We start from the raw sequence: 25,604 nt of genomic DNA, 5'->3' as shown, positions 1-25,604 counted from the left end.
TTTTGAGGATCACAGTGGAGCCAACACTGGACCTTAGCTGCCTTAGAACCTAGACTGGTAGGCAGATAAAGGTTTGGAAAGAAAACAGTGATAAAAATTTACTGACATGCTTGTGGGCATTCAGTAGGTCACTGGCAGAACTAAAACTAGAACTGAAGTTGGCCAATTTTCAGGCGGGACCCTACTGAACTACCCAACTTTTTTCTCTTCTTCCCCCATCACACACTGATATTTTTACAAGGTTCCCCTTGAGACAAATAGAGCACTGCCGTCTCATTACAGTGTTGGTCAACAAAACAAGCAAGGGGCATACATTTACTTATACAAAAAAAAAAAAATCCCAATATTCAGCACATCTTTAATCCAAACAGATTTTTGTTTTCATACTAAGTGGCAAAATATATTTGACACAATGATTAAATACACTTGTGTTGATGACATCACAAAAAGCAAACAGGCTGAGAATATTTTCTTTGCTTTGTAAACACTTTTTTAGTAATAAATAGTACTGACTCCTCAAAATTCTTTTGGTGTGTGGCTGTCAGCCCAAATGGGAACCACCCTACTCACATTTGCTGCTCTTGTCATAAAACTGTCCACTGGTAAAAGTGGGATGTGTATTCAGATCAAGTATATTGAATACTATCTCATTCGGGGTATGTCTACACTACAGAGGTTTTTGGGAAAAATGGCCATTTTTCCGAAAAAACTTCAATTACGTCCACACTGCAATTGCGTTCTTTCAAAAGAAAATCAAAAGAACAGAGAGGTTTTTCCGACATTGGTAAACCTCTTTCTACAAGGAAGAAGCCTTTTTCTGAAAGAACTCTTTCGGAAAAAGTCATGTGTGGGCGGGGAAGAGGAAGTTCTTTTGCAAAAAAGAGGAAAGAGGAAAAAGCACAGGTGCCCTGGTGGCCATTCCGCCCATAGTAATCACAGCTGACATACATGATAGTGTCCATTTAGAGTGCACACTATCTGTCGAAAAAGCAGATTGCTTTTTCGATGCTCTTTTGCTCGGTAGACTTTTTCTTGCGCAAGAAGTTTTTTCGGAAGCTCTCTTCCGGAAAACCTTCTTCTGAAAGAAGCCTGCAGTCTAGACAGAGCCTCAAAGGCTTCACAAGGGCAGAAGAATGTGCTAAAGTAATTAAGATGACACTTTGAGTTGTGAGGATAGCATTTAGAGCTAAAAATCTTTAGTGGTAGCACAAAGCCAAACCCATTTTATAAAGTGCCTTTCAGGCAAGCACAAAATAGGCAGAGTTCTCCAATTAGAGCAGCTAAAAGGCTTAACAGAAGAGAGAAATGCCTCAGTCTGCTTTTAAACATGCTACAGATATGGGAAGTGCTGTCCTAAATTCATTAGTTCTGCTTTTACAGTGATGTGCTGGAAGGGCTCTCAGGGCATTGAGAGCTCCCTGTTAAGATTCTGCCACTAAATAAAAAGAAGAAATGGGGTAAATTCCCTGCTAAATCATCCTTGGCAGACAAAAATCTGTCTTCTGAAGAGCAATTTTTAAATTTTAGAATGGACCAGATTGCATCAAATGACAGGTATTTTCAAAAGAGTCCTGAGGAGGAGGAGACTGCATGAGAGATTTTTCACACTCCATCCCAAATAAAAGGTGGAATGCTGCTCAGTATTGTCCATTGACTCAGTATAACTGATCAGAACACCATGCTAATATGCTCAGCAAACAACAATGTAATATTCATGTTAGTCAAGTGGCATTTCTTCCCCCTCCCTCCTTTGATTACGGCTGTGAGAAAACATTTTGGTGAAACAAATGAATGGATTGCACAGTGCTTTACTCTTCTTCTCTATCTTCATCGATGTTGCAGACATACAGTTAAGCGTAGATTAACACAGGGCTGGGCAATAATTTTTAATGGGGAGGACACTCGAAGATTTTGGAAAGTGGTTGAGGGCCGCCATCTTCCAAGATAATAATGAAGGAAGTGCAGGCTTTGGGGTAGAGGTGCAGAACATAAGATCATAAGAACAGCCATACTGGGTCAGACCAAAGGTCCATCTAGCCCAGTATCCTGTCTGCCGATACCAGATGCTACAGAGGGAGGGAAAACAACAGATAATCCTCACATGATCCCTCTTCTGTCACCCATTTACAGACAGAGGCTAGGAACACCTTTCCTACCATTCCTGGCTAATATGAATCTATGAATCTATGAATCTATCTAGCTCTTCTTTGAACCCTGTTGAAGTCCTAGTCTTCACCACATCCTCTGGCAATGAGTTCCACAGATTGACTGTGCTCTGTGTAAAGAAAAACTTCCTTTTGTTTGTTTTAAACCTGCTGCCTATTAATTTCATTTGGTGACCTTTAGTTCTTATATTGTGGGAATAAATAAATAACTTTTCCTTATTCACTTTTTCCACACCAGTCATGATTTTATAGACCTCTATCATATCCCCTCTTAGGGTGTGTCTAGACTACATGGCTCCGTCGACGGAGCCATGTAAATTAGTTTATTTGGCATAGTCAAAGAAATAGGAATTTAAATAATCCCTGCTTCATTAAAATAAACATGGCCGCCGCGCTGTGCTGACGATCAGCTGATCTGGCACAGCGCAGCAGTCTAGATGCAGCACGGTTGACAAAGGACAAAGGAAGCCTTGTTTCATGAAGCATACCGGAGAGGTCGACAAAGGAAGCCTCGTTTCACGAGGCATACCGGAGCGGTTGACAAAGGCTTCCCTTGTCGACCGCGCCGCGTCTAGACTGCCGCGCTGTGCTGGATCAGCTGATCGTCGGCACAGTGAGGTGGCTATGTTTATTTTAATGAAGTGGGGATTATTTAAATCCCCACTTCTTTGACTATGCTGAATAAACTAATTTACATGCCTCCATCGACGGAGCCATGTAGTCTAGACACACTCTTAGTCTTCTCTTTTCTAAGCAGAAAAGTCGCAGTCTTTTTAATCTCTCTTCATATGAGACCCTTTCCAAACCCCTGATCATTTTTGTTGCCCTTTTCTGAACCTTTTCCAATGCCAATATATCTTTTTTGAGATGAGGCGACCATATTCGTATGCAGTATTCAAGATGTGGGTGTACTATGGCTTTATGTAGAGGCACTAAAATATTTTCTCTTTGAGTCTCTATTCCTGTTATAATGATTCCTAACATTCTATTTACTTTTTTGACTGCTGCTGCACACTGAGTGGATGTTTTCAAAGAACTATCCACAATGACTCCAAGATCTCTCTCCTGAGTAGTTCAGAAGAGATTTTGGGGTAAGGGATTGGGGTGAAGGAGGGAGAGTGGGGTCTGGGAAGGAGTTTGGGTGAAGGAGGTAGTTGTGCCCTGGGGTACTGGACTGGCCAATTACTCATTAGATGATTTGAAGTGACTTTTATTAAGAGAAATGGCTGAGTAGACAAATAAGGTTTCTGACCACTGAGAGCTCTTGCATATATCAATGCAGGAGGGGAACAGAGGGTTTGGGTATGAGGGGGGACAGGAGTGCGGGGCAGAAGGTTGGGGAGGGGATAGGGTGGAGTGGCAGAGGCAGTCTCTGTCCAGGAGTTTTACCTGAGTGACTCCTGACCAGCAGCTCAACACATTTCTCAGGCAGGTTGGCAGAGAGCCTGCCCTGCTCCTATACAGGCTGCTGGGCCATATACGCACATGAATAACTATGAGCTGTAAAGGAGGGGGGCATGGTGCTTCATGTGCTGCCTGTTATTCAAACAGGCAACACCCATTGGTCAGTTTCTGGTCACAAACCTGCCAATGGGATTGTGCTAAGGGCAGGGGCAGTGCATAAAGTTTTCCCCCCTTCCCTTCAGGCTCATAGTTTTTAAAGAGAAATAGGCCCACAGCCACTTTTTGAGCAGCAAGTGGGTGGGGTGAGGCAGGCAGGGATCTTGCCTGGCATTCCCTGAAATGTCTGCGGGTTAGATCCGGTGGCTTGGCAGGCTGGACCCAGCCCATGGGCCATATTGTGCCTAAGCCTGGATTAAGAGGAAAAATTTTGTGGGACCCCCCGTGCCATAAATGTTGACCTCACATTAGTGAGTTCTGCAACACTACAGTGAGAGTGACAAAGAGAAATTGACACCAGTTTATCTGCAGTGTCTGTAATTACACTATAGATATTGAAAGTAGTAAGATACGTGTGGCAGAAAATGTAAGGAGGAAAATGCTCATGAAAACAGGTTAGGGAAGTCATAATTTATAAATTTAAAGAGGATTTTAACAGCCATTTGAAGATTAGACAGGTCCATACTTGATCCTCTTGTTAGCTTTTTACCACTACTCAAAATGTTTCTACCCTTCATCCATGCACACTTTGTAGGTCACACTCATTTTGAACTCCATTTACCAATCACTTAAACAGCTCAGGCTGGATTCACAAAGCCTCAGTTAGGTGGTGGGCTCCCTATATAATGAAATTGGAGAGAGAGAATGGGATGCACAAAAGCCAGCATGCTGAGCAGCGAGCTGCCTATGGTAGCCAATGGGAAACAGTGTGTGCTCAGACCTGCTCCTTTCATAGAGTTCAGCTCCCTCATCATGTTGGGATTCTCAGTTGCAAGTCTTGGCATGAGGTATTCATCAGAGGCTGGGGCGAGGGCAGCAGTGTTGGAACCGTCTGTATACTGGGGGTGCTGAGAGCCATTGAACAAAACTGTCAACCCTGTATATAATGGAAACCACTTCAAGCCTGGGGGTGCTGCAGCAACCCCCCACACTCCTAGTTCCAGCACCTATGCATGGGGGAATGGCAAAGGAGGAGCCCCCCTCATAACATTTTGCTCAGGGGTTAGTGCACTCATCTGGGTTGTGGATGACATGCGTAAGTCCCCCCAGCACACCTCACCTGGCGAAGGGATCTGAAGAGGGCTCTACCACTTCTCAGTTGAGTGACCTCAGTGCTGGCATATGGGACAGTTGTTATGCTTATAAGAAGCACCCGGGATCTTTTTCAGGGGAATAAGGCAATACACCTCATTTATGGATAATATAACAAAGCATATGCACACACACACATACACACACACATCCTGCTGATGGAATAGTTATCAGTCTCGGCCCGACCTATTGGCCAGATAAGTCAGGTGCGAGAAAGGGAGATGGGTTCGTGTCAGTGCGGACTGATGCTCCTCATGGTGTTGATCTTAGCAGGACAGAACCCAAAGACCCATACAAGACACCACATCTTTTATAGGATTTTCATTGATGTAATATTTATTTATTAGCAGTTCCAGTTCTTCCTGCTTATTATCCATACTTCTCACATTGTATAAAGGCATCTAAGATACTGATTTGATCTTGCCTCCCAGTTTTGCCTTGACCCTCACATTTGTTAGAGTGAATCCATCCCATGAAGGTGTCAGATATAGTTGTTTAAAATGTAAATACTATCTATATTGAACAAACAAGATCTTTTTTTATAAAAATATATTTACTATGTTTAGGTGACTTGACCTTAACTATCCAAAATATTTCTTTATTTGTAATGTGAGATGCAGCATGCTTCAGGGCATTTACCTGCCGTGCCTCTGATCTGCTTTGTGAAGTGGGCAAGCTACTTAACCTTATCACCTTTTGTCTTTCAATTGTGAGCAGGGACTGCCATTATCTTGTGTTTGTACAGAGATATTCAGATTTTAGAGATTCAGGAGTCAAATTAGCAATCAACTCTACCTCAAAGAGCCACAGTAGTGTGAGTTCATTATTTCATTTACTGTAGTATTACATATTCATATTTAAATAGTATGAAAGGAAATATTTTGTTTATATATAAATAAATATATTTTTATTTCAGAAAAATGATTAAGCAGTTATTATTATTTTATCAATTGCAATTGGTTAAGAACATAATAAATGTATCCTGGATTGGTTAATCACTTAGATTAGTTAATAATAAAATCACACAGTATTTTACTAGCATGTGCTGCAAAGAGCTGCTGGAGACGTATTCAAGAACTACTTGTGAGCCTCAGTCTGGGTGTAACTGGCTGAGAAGTATGGGGCCACATCCTGCTACCATAATATGTATAATACTTTAAAAATAACTAAATCAGCTATAAGCCTAAACATAGATTCCAAATATTATTAACTGACCCCGGATGACTACAGAGTTTATTAGGACATGATAATGGGATATGTTCATACAGGAAGCCTGAGGGATTTGGCTTATCGGCTGTGTCTAGACTGGCAAGTTTTTCTGCAAAAGCAACTGCTTTTGCGGAAAAACTTGCCAGATGTCTACACTGGCCGCTTGAATTTCCGCAAGAACACTGACGATCTCATGTAAGAAATCAGTGCTTCTTGCGGAAATACTATGCTGCTCTTGTTCAGACAAAAGTCCTTTTGTGCAAAAGCTTTTGAGCAAAAAGGCCAGTGAAGACAGCTCAGATTTGTTTCGCACTAAAAAGCCCCGATCGCGAAAATGGCAATTGGGGCTTTTTTGCGGAAAAGCGTCTGTGCCTATCTAGACACACTTTTCCGCAAATGCTTTTAATGGAAAACTTTTCTGTTAAAAGCATTTGCGGAAAATCATGCCAGTCTAGACGTAGCCATTTAGTCTTCAGAAGAGAAGAGTGAGGGGGGATTTGATAGCAACCTTCAACTTCCCGAAGGGAGGTTCCAAAGAGGATGGAGAAAGGCTGTTCGCAGTAGTGACGGGTGGCAGAACAAGGAGCAATGGTCTCAAGTTACAGTCCGGGAGGTCTAAGTTGGATATTAGGAAAAACTGTTTCACTAGGAGGATGGTGAAGTACTGGAATGGGTTACCTAAAAAAATGGTGGAATCTCCATCTTTAGAGGTTTTTAAGTCTTAGCTTGACAAAGCCCTGTCTGGGATGATTTAGTTGGGATTGGTCCTACTTTGGACAGGGGGCTGGACTTGACCTCTTGAGGTCTCTTCCAGCCCAGGACTCTGTGATTCTACGATTTTCTATGAATGAATATGTAGTCATTTTCTCCCCCGCTGTATCATGATCAGTGGAATCAGAGGGCCCATGTTCCCCACAGGACTGTTAGGGCACGTCTACACAGCAGGGCTAAAGCCAATATAAGCTACACAACTTCAGCTATGACAATTGCGTAGCTTAAGTCAAAATAGCTTATTTCGGCTTTTGGCGCTGTCTACTTAGCAGGAAGTCCAAGAGCAAGCACTTTTACTTCCACTTCCCTTAGTCCTCATAAAATGAGGGTTACAGGAGTTGGACTAAGAAGTCCTCCAGTTTGACATTATTTCAACACTAGCCAATTAGCCCGTCATAAGACCAGATTTTCAGGTCTCTCCTCCATGTCGGTCTTCTCTCTTGAGCCTCCTGTCTCGCTCTCTCTCTCTCTCGCCTCCTCCTATTGTCTCCCCCCTCTCTCTCTCAGCTCTCCTCTGACTTCTGCCTCTCTCTCTGTCTCTCTCTTTCTCTTTCTCTTCTTCTCCCCCTCCTGCTTCTCACTCAGGGGACCGCGGAGCCCCAAATGGCCATTTGGGCTGCATGGGGAGCGCGCAGCCCAAACGGTTGCTTGCGCCACTTGCTCCCACGTGTCAGCCTCGTGGAGCAGTGCAGAAGTCAGCCGAGCACCACAGTGGGAGGCATAGGGGGCAGGGTGGTGACGTTCACAGCGAGGGGGCAGGGCCTGGAGCCGCTGTCACTCCACACGTCACCGCTCCACCCCCCTTTGCCTCCCACTGTGGCACTCGACTGACTTCTGCACCACTCAGCCGGGCTGCCGTGGGGGAGCAAGTGGAGCAAGCGGCCTTTTGGGCTCCCCAGCGGCAGCCCGGCTGAGCGGCGCAGAAATCAGCTGAGCGCCGTGGTGGGAGGCGAAGGGCGGCAGGGTGGTGACATACACGGCCAGGCCCTGCCCCCTGGCCCTGTACGTCACTGCCCCACCTCCCTTTCCCTCCTCCGTGGTGCTTGGCTGACTTCTGTGCCACTCAGCCAGACTGCCGCGGGGGAGCAAGTGGCACAAGCAGCCGTTTCAGCCCCGCACTCCCCACGCAGCACAGGCCGCCCAGAGGGAACAGCCAGCATTTCAGCAACAGCACCACCCAGAGGGAACAGCCAGCATTTCAGGCAACAGCGCCACCCAGAGGGAACAGACTCACAGACTCACAGACATTGGGCTACTATATATATGATTATGTCAAAATAACCTCTTGTAGTGTAAATGTGGACTATGTTATTTCAGAATAACGCTGCTATGTAGACATAGCCTTAGTGAGGAGCACCAGAAGAACAGGGAACATGAGATGTTAGGCTGGAAGCAACTATCACATGGACAACATTTATTAAAGCGCCCTTTATTCATTTTAATCTTCATTCAGCTTCATTCTTTGAGATTAGAACATGTGTTTTCTTTCTACTAATCTAACATTTAAATGATTTAAAATGTAAGGATCTAATTTCAATAAGCTCAATATATTAAGAAAATCATGCATACTCTTGAAGTTTTGATCAAAACTTCAAAAAAAATTAATTTTTCACCCATATGTGAAAATTCTCAAATTTGACACTCCACAGCCATGAACCAGATTTGTACACACTATTCAATTGTTTTGGAGATATATGTGCCCTGATTAAGGAAAGCTCTTAAGCAATTATTTTTAATCCTTTAATCTTGAAGCTAAAACCTGTTTAAGTGCTTTCCTATATTTGAGCCATAGTCCATAGTGAAATCCCATGTATTCCATTGCCACTGTGCAAGGGACCATAGGGGCAGCTTTTTAACTGCAGTAACTTCTATAGAGTACTGCTGAGACACTGCAAGGCATGGGGGCCTGATTCCTGCCCCCTGTACACTTGACCAGTTTAGTACATCTAAAGCTGTCAATGAAATTCTTGTGTGGCAAAATCAATAGCTAACTAAGGCTTTGTCGACACTTAACAATTTAAAAGCACAGCCATGGTGTCATTGCCACAGCAAAGCTTTAAACTGAAAGTGTCTCCCAACACTCTATGTAAACCACCTGCATGAGGGAAACAGTTCCCAGTACTGTAGCCTGGCTCACACTGCTGCTTTACAGCACTGTAACTTGGCCCAGGTCTACACTTCTAAGCTGGTTATTTTGAAATAATAACTCTTGCTTTCTATGAGAAATAACACTTATTTCGAAATAGTTATTTTGAAATAGCGTTAGTGTGGATGCTCCACTGCTGCTATTTTGAAATATCTACTCCCCAGTGTCATTCAAAGTAATTACTCCCTCCCAGAGCTTCCTGGGGCTCTAAGTTGAGGTAGTGCATCCACGTTAAGGGTGTCTGCCTCGGACTAATTTTGAGGCTTCCCTGCAGTATGGACATGCTATTTCAAACTAATTATTTCAGAAGTTATTATTTAGAAATAAGTTATTTTGGAATATTTTCCTAGTGTAAGCATGCTTTTGCTGAGCTCAGGTGGTGTTTTTTCACACCTATGAACCAGAACATCATAGCACTGTAAAGTGCCAGTGTAGACTTAGCATAAGAAACCAAAGGGACTTTATTTAGATGGAGCTTGAATAGATCATTCATTTTTAATGTTAGTTAAGTCAACCATTATAGCTGGAAAGGGGGAGGAAGAAGCATGAAAAAAACCCTGCACTTAAGACTCTGGAACATTCATTTATTTTTAACTCAAGTCCTGTTGCTTATTTAGCCACATGTGAAAATGTACACGTCTACAGCTAAGTCTTTCAGAAAAGCACACATCGGAGGTTAGAGTTTGTCTATTGACTGTTCAATACATGAATGAGCAAAGACACAAAGGGGAGAATTTAGCTTTTAAAAACGCACTCAAAATCTACAACACTTTATAGTACAAGTTGGGTTTGGAAAAAACCATATTTATCCCATTTTACACATAGTAATGAATAATTGCAGTCATGACTCTCAGAGGGCGCATCTACACTACACCGTAGCTCGAAATAAGATACGCAATTTGAGCTATACAAATTGTGTATCTTATTTCGATTTTATTTCGAAATACCTTATTTTGTCATTTGGTGCTGTGTAGATAGGGCCAAATTTTGAAATAACCCACTATTCTGAAATGATCCTTAATCCTCGTGGAATGAGGTTTACAGGGATGTCAGAATAGCGAGTCTGTTATATTTAGAAATAACAGGCTTCCTGTGAAGACACAGGATAGCTATCCTAGGATACTATGGTATCCCGAAATAGCATTGCAGTGTAGATGTAGCCTTACTCTGATATCTGCTCTCTCCCACACATCCATTCATAATGTGTGTGTGAACCACACACATGACAGCATGAAACTTGGAGGCACTTATTTGTACCTAACGTTAGCCCTAAGAATGATTCCATCCCTTTTAAACAAAGTATAACTATGTGTGTAACTCCCACTGAGCTTAGTTTTAAATACATACTTAAGAATATCCCCATTAACGCACTTAAATCCTTTCCTGAATAGGAGTGGACTTGCTCACATGCTTAAAGTTAAGCATATGTAAGTGCTTTGCTGAACTGGGGCCACCGTGGATAATTGGACTAATGGCAACATATCAAAGCTGCACAAGCAATGGAAAAAAAAGAGTTAAATGAATTGCCTTTGGCAGTGTTTATACACTTTTGCATTTGCTTTCTTTAAATATTTGAACAATTGAGTTGGCGTGGCATAAATGTTTGCAGAAAATGAATGTCAAAGTCATGTGTAAGTACTCACACGTTTACATGTAAAATTTAATTTTCATAAGGATTTGAACTTGAAAGGCTGTTGAATCACAGAACAGAGACAGTGCCATGGAACTGATGTGACAACACAGCGAGTCCACACTAAAATATCACTATTTTGGTTATGTGTCCTCCTCCACACTTCCTTGTCTTTTTCATCTCCCTTTTATATTGTGTAGAAGACTGAGGTCTATGACTTTCATGATCTCTTTGTACCAGTGCCTAACACAGTTGGGGGCCCAAACAGACCAAGGCCCTGTAGACACAATGGCTACGTCTACACTGGCATGATTTTCTGGTAATGCTTTCCGTTAAAAGGTTTTCTGTTAAAAGTATTTCTGGAAAAGCGTGTCTAGATTGGCAGGACGCTTTTCCGGAAAAGCACTTTTTCCGGAAAAGTGTCCGTGGCCAATCTAGATGCGCTTTTCCGCAAAAAAGCCCCGATCATCATTTTCGCTATTGGGACTTTTTTGCGGAAAACACTACTGTGCTGTCTACACTGGCCATTTTCCGGAACAGTTTTCCGGAAAAAGACTTTTGCCTGAACAGGAGCAGCATAATTTTTCCGGAAAAGCACTGATGATTTTACATTAGATAGTCAGTGCTTTTCTGGAAATTCAAGCGGCCAGTGTAGACAGCTAGCAATTTTTTCCAGAAAAGCGGCTGATTTTCCGGAATAACTTGCCAGTGTAGACACAGCCTATCACAATATAAATATTAATTCACATAAACATGCACAGCTAGAATATCAAGTACTGTACTAATAAAGACAATTGTCTACAATCAGTCCATGAAGATAAAAATATGACCAAATCAGTAAATAATGTGATTCAGTTGTGCTCTGCTTAAAGACACCCAAGAAGGAGGAGGTCATATTAGTCATTTAGCAATATTTGCTCAGGTCTACAAAATATACAGTGCATTTCTGTATTATTCTGTCTCTGAAAAAACTTTATGGCTTTACTTTTTCCATTCCTTTCACTTTAGCTAGTGCTAAAAGAACAAACACAACAAAACAGTTAGAGTGAAACTCATTAAGACAGGGCTGTACTACTGCAGGCCAAAATCAGATACTAAGTCTCAACCTGCCAACAATTCATGTTCAAACTATACTTGATTAAGCTTTTGTAACAGCACAAACACTACAAGATGTAGGAAAGAAACATTCAACAATATTTGGAAGTTTCAGGCTCTTTTTGCCAGTGTTGAGTGTAGGTGCTGAACTTTCATTTTCTTTTTGGTTTGTGTGTGTTCCTTTGTTCAGTACCAAATGTTCTTAGGGAAAGTAGCTACTAATATGTTTTCCTTAAATTCTGGCTGGAGTTCTGCAAGTCTTCAGCTTTGCTATAGAATTCCTTTTTGCCAAAATAGTCATATTCCCATTTTGACTCTTCCACACACCCTTGTATCTAATTTAATTTAGCTTTTTATTGTATCGATTGTCTGTTGTTTGTTATTTAAGAACATTTGGCAGTATGCTTGCTGCTGTACAAGACATGAGAAGATACAGTCCCTTTCTGGAGGCCTTTAGAGAATATAAAGAGACACAGAATCCACAGTCCATTAAAAAGTACAGATTCATACTTTTTGGAATCCTGAATGGAATCCACAGATTCCAAGGCCACATGGGGCCATTATGAACTAGTTTGACTAGTTGTATAACACAGACCAAATAATTCCTAGCAAAATCTGTTAGAAAAACTTTCAATTTTGGTATTAAAATTGTCACTGATGGAGAATCCACAATAACTTGCTAAATTGTTCCAGTAGTGAATTACTCTGTTAAAAATGTACACCTTATTTCCAGGCTGAATTTGTCCAGATTCAATTTCCAGAGACTGGATTTTGCTAAACCTTTTTCTCGTGGACAGAAGAAGTCATCATTAAATACTTCTTCACCATGTAGGTATTTTTAGACTGTAATCAAATCATCCATTAACTTTCTCTTTGTTAGACCCAAAAAGCTCAATATATTTAGCTTACCTTATAAAGCATACTCTATCAACTTTGAGGCTCTTCTCTGAACCCTATCCAATTTATTAACAACCTTTTTGAACTATGGGTGCCAGCACAGTGTATAGCATTTCAGGTAGCAATTGCACCAGAGCCAAATACAGAGGTAAAATCATCTCTGTATTCCTACTCAAGATTCTCTGATTCATGCATTTAAGGATAACATTACCCCTTTTGGCAAACTAGCAGCTCATATTTATTTATCCAATTATTCATTATAGCCCCCCAGTCTTTTCAAAGTCATTGCTTCCCAGGATGGAGTCCCCCATCCTGTAAATATGGCCTAATTTTTTTGTTCCTAAATGTATACATTTACATTTAGCCCTGTTAAAATGCATATTGTTTTCTTGAGCCCAGCTTGCCAAGCAATCCAGATTGCTCTGTTCATTTTTTATCACACCCACAATTTTTGTGTCATCTGCTTCTGATTTATATTCATTACAATCATCATCCCCTTTTTGCCAGTTGTTATATATAAATGTATAGATTCCCCTATGAACTGGCTCATTTTTAAAGCAAAATGGCCTCCTGTCTCAGTTGTGGATTTCTGTCATCTAGCTAAGTCTTCTTAAACATTTGCCAGTTATCATTCACATTTTTCCAATTAAATTCTTCCTCTCATGTGACCTGGCTCATAATTGTTTTCAGCTTTGTAAAACTGGCCTTTTAAAAGCACCACATTTATATATCTGGTGTTGACTTTTTTCTGTTTGCACATCATATATCAAAAGGAAAACCAAAAACGCTATTGTCTGTCTAACTTTGGTCTTGCCTTTTTCATTTTTTTCATATCCTGCTCTGCACCCTATGGTTTTTCAGATTTGTCTGGGCCCCTTACCTGAACATATATTCTGGTATTTAACTTAAGGCAATGTGACCCTGTGTACAGGGCATGAGACTGGATTTTATTCCTGATTCTGCTATTGATTTGCTGTTTGTCTTTGAGCAAGTCACTTAAATACTCTGAGCCAGACACTCACCTGGTATAAAAATGGCATAGTTTTAGGGAAGCTAACCCTTTGTAAAGTACTTTGAGATTTGTGGGTGAAAAACACTGTTAAAATATTTCAACCAGTAGCACTGAGAATGAATTGATGAGGATGAAAAAGAAGAGAGGGAAGGGAGACTCGCCTCAGATGTCATAACACACGAGGCTAAACATATTCCACCTGTCACTCCATGTCTTCCCCAGCACCTTCCAAGCCATATTTAATTTTTAAATCCCCCGCCATCATGCAGACACTGCACATTCCTGTCAGCCTATGCTTCACTGATGTTTTCTTTGGTTGTCAGTATTGTCACCAAACCCTGCCATTGCCAGGGTTAATGAGAAGTCGTGTCATGCTCAGCCGCAGTCCTGTCACTTCGACATTTCTCCTTGAATGCAGGGCAGTGAAACGCATTGAGGTCTTGAGAACGTGACACCTCCCTCCAGAAAGAAAGGAGTGACAGGACTATCAGTCCTTGAGGCGATATGATGAAATAAAATATCACTTTAGGTTGGAGAAATTAGTCTCAAGTTACGCACAAATATTTACACACATTAAATAGGTCACAACAACCCTGTGATGGAATCCATTTGCTCATCTTTTTATTTTCAAACTGGATAAAATATTTTGGACTTTTCTGAGCTGCTAAGAGAATCTTTGCTATGATGACATCTTATTAGGGGGTATAAAATGATTCATTAAGGTGCACCTATGCAGATGATTATTAAATGTTTCTATATTTACACAGTAACCAAGTTGAAACAATCACAAAGTCCATTTAGATTTTAAAATTATATGAAAAGTAACTTAGTATCATTTCCCATCAGCCTCCAGAAAATATTTTTGCTTAAAAATGAAATAACTTTTGACGGATTTCCCCCCAAATGGATAAGCTGTATACATCTTTCACATTTGTAATGTGGTTATTTTATAACTCTCCAAGCTCTCTCTTGCAGAATATTACAATCAATTTGCACAGAGGGCATGCTCCCCAAGTTGCCCAATTTCAGATAGTATTATTTATGTCATAATTGTACAAGTTACATATCTGTTTACATGTCGCTAAAATCCATGGTTTGTCCCAGTGCCCTAACTTTGTTTTGGATGCTAACATTCCAAGTACACGTCTGTAAAGTGACTTTTCTATCTTATACTAAAAAAACCCCATTCATTTTATCTGTTTATTGCTAATGCTTACTTCAACAAATGTAAGGAATTACAGGATATTTTAGTATAAGTGAACTGGATTATGGTATGGGCCAGTTTAGGTTAAGTCACTGGTATAATATTTCTACTAATATTGGTGCTTAATGCCTATTAATAATATGTTGGAGGTTTTTTACATATAGGAGCTAGCTAGCACATATTAGTCAACATGGTGCTATTTCATGTCTTTTTCCTTAGCCTATGATAAATATTACCCATAAAAACTATATTATTTTCTCTCTCAATATTTCTTTGAAAGAAGCCTGTTCCAATACTTACTAATATAAAAAACAAAACTGTCATAGACTTCAGCCGGGATATTTTGTTAAGGTCCACCGTGCCTCTGAACTTTTGAATATCTTTATTTCTGTTTTTGTCCTGAAGTATCAAAAGGTATTGTAATTTATGGAATTATGCAATAAAAATAATAGGGCTTATTAGACTGCTAATATCTTTTTAATGACTTAGGAATGCACCCACATCTGTGCTGCTGGGCTTATATATAAATAACCACAGAAAGGAAATACTTAGGACTTTTTCTTTGACAGTGAATAATGTAGCATAATACAAGAAGCTGTGAGTGTTTTTTCTTCAGTGTATACAACCAGTGGACAGCCCCTCCCCCCAAGACATCCTTGTTCATATCTCCAAAAATCTAGTTTCTATGAAACAGGAAATACACTGACTCTTCTTAACAGCAAATCAAACCCACTGTAATTGGGTCTCTAGTGCAAAGGTCTGTAGAGGTAGATTAGATACTCTTTTCTGGATGCAATTAATATTCATTCTTCCTAGTTTCCATTTGGTAACAGGAAGAGAAATCTGTCAACGTCATGTCAATTTTATTTCACTAGCCATGACCCCTGTAGAATTCATTGAAAGTAATGACTCAGAAGCAACAGTTAGTTAGAAAGCAGATTTGCCCTGGATCAAAAATGACAGATGCTTGATCTGTTTTTGGTATTTATTGCTGGGGGGCAGGAGGAGGGATAGAATTCATCCATTTCAGAAATTAGCAAAATGGGAATATTTTGAAGTTGCATGTCAGCCAACACTTTACATCCAATTTGTTTGAGCTGTTTCTTTTAAAGCTTCTCAGTACAGTTTCATGGTATTAAACTATCCAGAGCTTTCATATTTGTAAACATTTATCAGGCATCATCTAGCCAGGCTTGCTTAGAGGATTTGGAAACAGCATATCTGTCTACTATGCATTTGAGTGAGTTTGCCTGTCCATCTGTCTGTTCAAGAACTCTTCCTAAATGGTTAGAGCTAGGACCACCAAATTCAGTATACAGCTTCCTCTTATCATCACGTAAAGCAGGAAAGTGGGGTGTACCTGGAATGGAATTACTTCTCATAAAAACCACAGAGAAAAAAGAATCAACAAGCAGGTGAAAGGGGCTGGCTGGGAATGCTCCCCCAACCAGGACTGTCTCAGCCCCAAGCCGTCCATCCCCCAAGTACCCTTTAGCGATGGTGGGGATGGGGAGTGGATTAGTTTGAAGCTCCCCCATCCCACCCCCCAATTTGTACAGGGACATTTCTGTCTATTCTCCTTCATCAGGGAGCAAGGGGACAGTTTGCTGCATTCTTCATTCTGGCTGAGGAGTGCAGGGGGAAGACAAACCTGGACCTGCCCCAGTGCGGGGACATGCATCTCTCTCCGGCAGTGCATGCTGGAGCTGCAGTGGCTATGGAGAGGTGCTTCTCATCTGGCCCCAAGCTGCTCCAGTGAGAGAGGGCTGGGGTGGTCCGCGCTCTCCAGGGCAGCTTGCATATTGCACCCCCATCTCTAGCCCTACCCCAGAGCAAAGATTTAAATGAAGCATGTGCATTTTTACTTTATTTTCCAAAAAAACAAAAATTAATTGAGTTAAATGCATTTACCTGGTCACATATCACTTACAGACAGGGCAAATGAAAGTTGATGAATAAGAAATAGGTATAAGCAATGGAGAAAGTTATACACACATACAGCACAACATTTAAATCATTTTGTTTGAAATCTTCTGTGAAATTCCTTTTCATCTTAGTACTCTCTTTCATCAAAAGAAATAATGCTCCCTGTCTCAAAGAATATTCAGCACTTGAGTCATTAAAGTGACAATCTTCTTTCTGTATCAACTAACTCATTTTTCCCTTCACAGGAATAGGGTCCTTTATTTGCTGCAATTTTTCTGGCATTCCTTCCACACATCACATTAAGAGGGAAAAGATAAATCTAACTATAATGCAAGCCGCTTTGCTCTTATTTTGTTCACTTCTGAAACAATTTCCTTTTGAACAGAGCACAGTACATAAGCCTTTAAATTTCATGTGACTGAACTGGTACTATAGTTATTCACTTGTATTTCCATTAAACCTCTAAGAATACAATTTCTACTCAAGTCTTTATCAGCAGACTACAGGCACACAAGGAACCCAGCAACATCTAACAGTGTCATAAAGTGATCTTCTTTGAGACCCCAAATAACATATTAGTCTTCCCATGCAGGATCTCTTTGTCCTTTTAAAGGGTATTTGAATTTTTATATATATATATATATATATATATATATATATATATATATATATATATATATATCCCCTGCCAAAAAATCTATAAAAATATATTGTGGTGGGCATCATGCTTTAGATCTCAAGGAGAGCAGATGCTTTAGATCTCATCAAGGAGGCTAAAATTTTTTCCTCAGAGACCACCAATGGAAAGGGCTGCTAACTAGCTCCAGGAGCAAATAACATCATTCCTCTTAGAATGTCCCTGGTAAACAGACAGCTCTGTAGAGCATACTCCCTATAGCAGTTTGTCTGAAGCTCTCTTGTCTCAGCTAAGTGCCTCAGAGCACCTACACTGCAGCTCCATTTAGTCATGCCAGACAGAAACTGTGAAAAATGAGGGGTGGGAGTAATAGGCACGGTATAAGATAAAGCCCCATATTTTGGGACTATCCCTATACAGTTGGGACATCTGGTCACTCTAGTTCCTTTCCATACATACTAATCTCTATCCCCACTTTCCAGTTCAACACAAAGGAGCAAACCCACAATTTGGTCCCTTTCTTAAATACCAGATGCTTCCTCCTCCAGTCATGATTTAGTTACAAAGTAAATATTATCCTCAGGTGATTGAAATGTAAATTCTAATCCAACAGAGGAACCTGTCCATTCTGTATATAGGCAGTTGAGAAATTGTGTGTTTCATTTTGGTACATTTAGCTTGAACACACTAAAATAAAGAAAATTGCAAATCCATTATCTTTTTCAAACATAACAGTTTACAAGGTTTCAGGGTCTGACTAAAAACTCAAGGACATGATTTAAAAGAGCCAAGGCAAAGTATATTGCATAATATTCACTGAAGCTCTTAAGCAGTAATGACTACCATTAATTCAGCAAGTAAATAGATTAAACTATTTGCTCATGATGTTATGAAAAAAGGCAACCTGTTTTGCTGTGGTCTTACTGAATGTGCCAATAAGTTCTTACCTGCTATTCTGCTGTGTTATGGCAAAGGAACCACAATATACAATTAAAATTATATATCTTCCTTGTCCACAAAGAAAGTTTTTTCTGAAAAGAACAAACACAGAAGCAGGTGAGCCAATTGCCCTTGATTTCCTGCAGGCTCCAAATGAGCAAGTGAAGTAACTGCTGATTGAAGTGCACTTCACTAATCAAAAATGACCCCATCTAGAAAGAGTGGAAGAAGAGTAAAATGCAGTTTTCACATTTTCTTTTTGCTTAGAAACAATGGTATACAGCAATGGACTGTGTATTTCCCTTAGTATTCTATTTTACTACCTGCCTTTTTCCTCACCGTTCATACCTTTGGCATTCAGAAAATATCTTAACCCAGCAGAGGTGAAATAAGACTCAGAAAGGATGGTTAAGAAGCCAGTCAAGTTTTATTGATCTTTTTTTAAGTAAGTGGGTCTGCATGGACCATTGGATTGCATTTCTGAGAGGATTTGGAGACACTCAATCAGTTGGATTTGAGATGGCCTGTCTGAAATTCACTTAGTTTATAAATGATGGGGAATCATAACAGTCAGAAAATCATTTTGAAGAAATAAAAAGAGCGATCAAGTTTTTTTAACTGTAACAGAATTCAGAAGTAATGTTATTATTGCTAGATAATCAGATTGCAAGCCTATATATTACCAAGCCTCTACCAACTTTACTTTATTCTTTGACTAAATCATTTGCCAGCTAGCATAGTGGAAGTACATTCTGTTTACTGTGTTCCTATTTGTAACTTGGGTGACCCCCACTAATAATTTGCTACACTGCTATAAATATCTGATAGAGAGAGAAATACAAATATGTGTGTGCGTGTGTGTGTGTGTGTTTTCAAAAGTGGAAAAAGGGGTGACAGTTCTGCTAAAAGATTAAAAATCAAGAATTAAAATTTAACCAACACTAAGCAAACTTCATCTTTTATCACTACCAGAAGTAGTTCTATGCATTTACAACATTAAACTATGGTTTCTTTGCTGTGTGCTTGACTTTTAGTTTATGATATATGACTTAGGAAGCCATATAATATGATCCAAAGTATGGAAGTTGAAGTTAGGCAATTTCAGACTGGAAAGAGAGTGTAATTTTTTAAAATTGAGAGTAAATTAACCAATTGAACAATTTACCAAGGCTCATGATGGAGTCTCCATCACTGACAAATTTTAAATCAAGATTTGATATTTTTCTAAAAGGTCTGCTTTATTAATTATTTGGAGAAGGTTCTATGGCCCATGTTATACAAGACATCAGATGAGATTACTGGTCATTTCTGAATTTGTCATATTAATCTATTAATGTGATGCTTTGCACATATTATTATTTTTTATTTGCTTAGGGTTGTTGGCTTTTTGACTTAGAGGGTGTTAGATGGGCATTAGCTAACTGGCAGAACAAAAGGAGGCTGGTAAGTGAGAAAGAGAGAAGAGAAATAAGGCTACGTCTAGACCAGTGTGTCTTAAACCTTTTAAGACCAAGGAACACCAAACAAAAATTTTTTTAATGGGGAATACCAATGATTTTTTTGTTGAGAAGAGAAAAAAAAAGGCTATGGGGGGGAGGGAGGAAGGGTTGGGGAAAAAGTTATTGAGGAAAAAAAGAGTCAGGAGGAAGTTATTGAGCAAAAACAAACAAACAAAAAAGGTCACCTACCCCTTTAAGGGCAGCCATTTTGAATTCTGTTGTTCTCCACGGCACACCGGTGTGCCAGCGAACACAGTTTAAGAAACACTGGTCTAGATAGCAGGGTTATTTCGAGATACTGGAAGTATCCAGAAATAGCAATTCTACATCTTTAAACACGCATGTTATTTCAAAATATATTTTGAAATAATGGGTGCTCTTTTCCAGCGTCCCTGTAACTCTCGTTCCATGAGGTTAAGGGATTTGTTGGAATAGAGGTTTTTTTTTTCAAAATTTGGTGCTGTGTAGACAGTGCCAAATTTAGAAATAAGTGATTTTAAAATTACCTCAAAATAAGTTACGCAATTTGTATAGCGCAAATTGTAAGCTTATTTTGAGGTAAGGGCGGTATATAGACTCACCCTAACATAGCATAGGGAGCAATGAGAGTAATGAGAAGGCAGAGGTGGGCAAAAGAGCCTCAGTGGGCTGGATTCGGCCACCAAGAGGGTTGATCCAGTCTGTGGAAGCGTGGTGTGTGCTCCTGGCAGCGCGAGAGGAGACTTTGCATGCTTCTCCACCCGCAAGCTCTGATCAGCCTAGGGGCAGAGGGAGTGCACGAAGCTTCCTCTGCCCTGTCACCACCCTGCGAAGAGCATACAGTGCTTCTAAGTGCCACATGCTCCTGGCAGGGCAGGAAGAGGCTTTGTGTGCTACCCCACCCCCAAGCCCTGATTAGCCTGCAGGTAGAAGAGGGAGCACACAAAGTCTCCTCCCACCACCAGGGGCATGGTGCCCAGGGAGAACATGAGGTGGGGGCAAAGGCTGTGGGTGGGGAAGTAGGGAAGTACCCTGGCCTCATCCCTTCCGGTTTGGCCCAGGGCCATTTCAACAATTTCTGAAGTGGCCCCCCACAAAAAATTATCGCCCACCCTACTAAGGCAAAGAGTAGGAATGGAGAAGTTTGGAACAAATAGCTCGTCAGTGGATGGGAGTGAATGTGGAGTGAAAAAGAACTTTGGTGACTTCATCAGAGTCTGAAGGGTCCTGCTGCAGTTTTTTCTGTATCTGATCCTGCTTGCTGTGTCTCTGTCTCACTCTGAAGTGTTTCTGGTATGGAAGGTTCCTGGTGCCCCAAGAATGCACATGCATGTGCACTTATGAAAATGGCATTCCTCTTCCTCATTTATCTGGGAGTGTAGTGTCTAGGAGGAGAGGTAACTGAATAGGCCATATTTCTCCCATGCTTATAGTGTCATTACAGATTTGCTTCTATCTTTAGGGATGTCTGTGAGCCTGCTTTTCTCTTACTGCTTATCTTCCCTTTTTTGTTCCTTCCCCCACTCCTCCATCCTCAACCCCAGTATGTATCTTTCAAATGGTTTCTGGTTTTAGAAAACCTGTTGTTTTTCACTCTGCTGCAAGCTTTTACTGCCTTTCTCTCCAGATACCAAACTTAGCTCTTCCAGAGACAATAGTCACTCAGGGTACATCTACAAAGCAGCGTTATTTTCTTCACTGAGGCTGTGTCCAGACTCAGGGGTTTTTTCAAAAAAAGTAGCCTTTTTTGAAAAAACTTCACCTGCGTCTAGACGGCAGCCGCGTTCTTTCAAAATTAAATCGAATTAAATTTTCTTTCGACGGCGGTAAACCTCATTGCACGAGGAAGAACGCCTTTTTTCGAAAGTGCTCTTTCGAAAAAAGGCATTCTTGAATGCAAACAGGGGTTTTTCGAAAGAGAGCATCCAGGCTGCCTGGGTGCTCTCTTTTGAAAAAGTGGCTTGCTTTTTCGAAAGTTCCGCTTGCAGTCTAGATGCGCTTTTTCGAAAGAGGCTTGCAGTCTAGACATAGCCTGACAGTTTCAAATTTTCCAAGAAACAGGAAAAAAAATTCCAACAAGCTCAAACTACACAACTATCTCATGAGAAATTACCAATTTCAGCTCAGAATAGGAACATTTTGTATGGTGGCTCAGAATCTGTGTCTGCTAAGTAAAGGGGCCACAATATATTCCATCTTCAGATCCAACCCAGACCTCCTCATAGGAATGAGACTTCCTGAACTAGGAGGAAACTGGAAAAAAAATACTAACAAATGCAAGCACACCTCTGCTAATGTACTTAACTTAGAGATAGCTTGTGGCTAGCCCTTACACAAGCATAGCTGTACACAGTTTACATTAATGGCCATACAAGCTTAAAGCTGCACTTCCTCATACCTCACCTTTGGACAACCATAAAAACATTTTAATGATGGAACAAGGTTCTTAATATCATAATAAACCAAGTTGTCATATTCCAATTATATAAATCATTCACAGATCTACAATCTGGAAAGTCACATAAACAAACTCCTGTAGAACTATTAACTTGCTCTTATATGTAGACTGTAAACATATACTCTTTCCCCAATGTGAATCTCAAGTTTTAGCAGAAGGTGGGGCACATTCAAGGTGTCAGCTTGAGCTGGACGGGCAACTGTTTCCCCATCTGGGATGATGGGGTAAATGGACATTTTGAACAGAGTTCCAATCCTGAACTGGGACAAAAAAGTCAAAACCTTTAAAAACATTTTAAATTGACAATCCAGAACTAGTTTGGGTCAATCAAAATGTTTCATTTCAAGTTAAACCTTTTTATTTTTTACTATAATTAACTTACATTTCAAAATATACAGTAACTAGGCTGCTTACTCATTTTATTGAATTAACTCATCAGTTTCTATTGTAGTGAGTTAGGGAGAACAGACGTTGTAACACATGGAAAACATTATAACAGAGAGGAGGTCATAAATTGCTTGCTGATTCTGACAATATATCATGGGTTCCATAGCTGGTATATGCGATTACATTTTTCCTGGTTGAACTAATTTAAACCTTTACGTTTTCATGGAAACCAGAGTGGAATCAATCATTTAATCATTTGGTGTGCAGTAAATCATTTGTGTTATCATACAAGTGAGTGACCAGATATCTTACCTACTTACTCACTGATTCCAGAAATGTAGGCAAAGGGATATTTTCTGGTATCTTTTCTTCTGTCTTCCTGTTCTTTTGAGGGATGGGGCATAGAGTCAATAATACCATCCAGGGCTCAATCATTTAGCTCAGCCTCAGAACACAAAATATAAAATGAAATATTCTCAACATTTTTAACTGTGAAATCCGTTGATTGGCCAATGTCCTTCTAACACGTGGCGCAAATGTGAACTTAACATAAATATGGACAACTTCCTTGTCTCTTATTGTAATGGAGTTGCACCCATTTTACAAAGAGTCTGAATTTGTCCCTTGGTCTCCTGGTTAAGGAGGTATGTCTGTTTCTTCTGAGGCCCTTTGCAGTGCTGGATGTCTCTGAAGCCTGCTATGTTTACAATGAAAGAATATATGAGTTGTGGTCATTTGGAAGTGAGTATTCTCATCATCATTAAATTACTATTTAGAGTTGAGAAGGTTTTCACTGTTTCCTCTTGTTATAAACTGAGGGGATTTTTAAAATGCATTTAATTCCTTACTTTCCTTATTTTGCTTTTTGTTTGATGTTAGGGTCATGGTTTATTTTCTTTTGATATTTGAAGTTTAGTTCTCCCTGATGCACTGATATTCTTGCTAGAGCTCAAGAGACAAGCAGAGGCAAATAGTGCTACGTATCCTATGCCTACAAGGAGTTCCTCCCTTTGCTCAGTTCATTCGTATTACTGGCAAGATCTTCTTACCAGAGACCCTAAGTGGTTCTTGGATCCTTCTTCACTGTCTTGTAAGGCAGGAGAACAACACTTGTCCAACTTCAAGGGCAGTAATTACAAGTGCAATCCAAGGATTTCTGTTTCTTTTTCCCTGTACCTGGGAGAATCCCTCTAAATTCACTGATTTTGACCTTTATTTCTTCTTGTTATTACCTCTATTTGTGACATGTTGGATTTGGTTTCCCTGGTTTCCATCTGAGATTTCTAGTTCCTCCCCCATCTTGTGCTTCATACTTATGTAACATTCCTGGCCTTAGTTCAAAATAGGAACATTGCCCAACTTCTGCACTGGACTGTCTTGAATCTGCTAGCTGTTCAGTCCTGCAGTACATGCTCCTTAATCCTGGGGAATGCTCCTGAAATCTTTGAAGTCATCAGTGCAGGGGTGCTATGGTAGCCGTCCTTCTGCCTGTGTTTTATTTTCAACCCTTAGCAGTTATACCTGTTTCAACTCAGCCACCCTGTTAACAGCAATGACTCAAAGTTCCATCTGTTTTCATAGCATTTCCAAAATAAGCCTTTTAAACTTGCCTACAAAACAATACTGTTCATGTGTATTCAGTATTTTAATGGCACTCTATCCAGACTCTTAGCCTATGTCTAAACTGCAGGCTTCTTTTGGAAGAAGCTTTTCTGGAAGAGATCTTCCAAAAAAACTTTTTCCGAAAGAAAGAATCCACATGGCCAAAGTGCATCAAAAAAGCAATCTGCATTTTCGAAAGAGAGCGTCCACATGGATTGGATGCTCTCTCACATATAAGGCTACCTGAAACCACTTCAGGCAGGGCTTTAGGTCACCAATTGCTTCCGAGTGCTGGTGCAAAGCCTAGCTGAGACATGTGCTTAAGGGACCCCCCTAGATAGCCACTGCTCTGCTTCTCCTGCATGCTTGCCTACCTCTTTTGGTTGCCCAGGTGTTTGGTCTCCACAGCTTTTTTCTTTGTGCCATGGAGCAGGAGCTGCCCCTAGGCATGCGATGGCCCCACACGGCCATGCTGCAGTTTCTGAAGCAGTTTGTGCAGGCTGCTTTCCTGGCCCTGCATGAGCTCGACTCAGAGTTCATCCTGGAGACCCTCTGCCTGTGTGTGGGAGCAAGACTCATGCAACTGCACACCACAGTAGAGAGGCATTTTTGGAGGCTGGACACCAGTTCTGACTGGTGGGACTGCCTGGTTATGGAGTGGTGAGATGACCAGCAGTGTCTCCGTATGTGGAAGGCCACCTTTTGGAAGCTATGTGCCTGGCTTGCCCCTGCCCTCCGATGATGTGACACCCACCTGCAGCCCTCCATCCCCCTGAAGAAGCAGGTCACAATCGCCATTTGGAAGTTCACCACCCCTGACAGTTACCGGTCGGTGGGCAACCAGTTTGGTGTGGGGAAGTCCACCGTTGCTGCCCTCCTCATGGAGATAAGTCACTCTCAGGCTGCAGTCCCTGCATGAGGGAGCGGGGGGGGGGGGGGGGGGGGGGAAGAGAGGGAGAGTCCTGGATCTGGTGGAGCTCCTGGTAGTAGGGGCAGATGTAGGGTCTTGTCCTGGAGCGCGAGCTGCACTCTCTGGCCCTCACATATCCCTGGCGGAGCTCCTTCACCTTACTCCAGACCTGTTCTAAGGTCCAGGTGGGTGTTCCTGCTCCACCAGGGAATCAGCCATCCGGCCATAAATTGCCGGATTTGGAGTAGAGATCCTGTAGTGTCTCCTCCTCGCCCCACAGCTTGAAGAGGGACAGGATCTCAGCTCCAGACCATGAGGGTGCCCACCACTTGATACCCATCAGTGGGTCCTGGGAGTCCTGGTGCTGCCCCCTGCAAGGGCCAGGGGAGTCTCAGGGGACTTATGGCTGTCAACAGAAGGAGTTAT

This window comes from Pelodiscus sinensis, chromosome 2 (assembly GCF_049634645.1).
Source record: "Pelodiscus sinensis isolate JC-2024 chromosome 2, ASM4963464v1, whole genome shotgun sequence".
NCBI lineage: Eukaryota > Metazoa > Chordata > Testudines > Trionychidae > Pelodiscus > Pelodiscus sinensis.
This window is presented reverse-complemented; position numbering follows the sequence as displayed.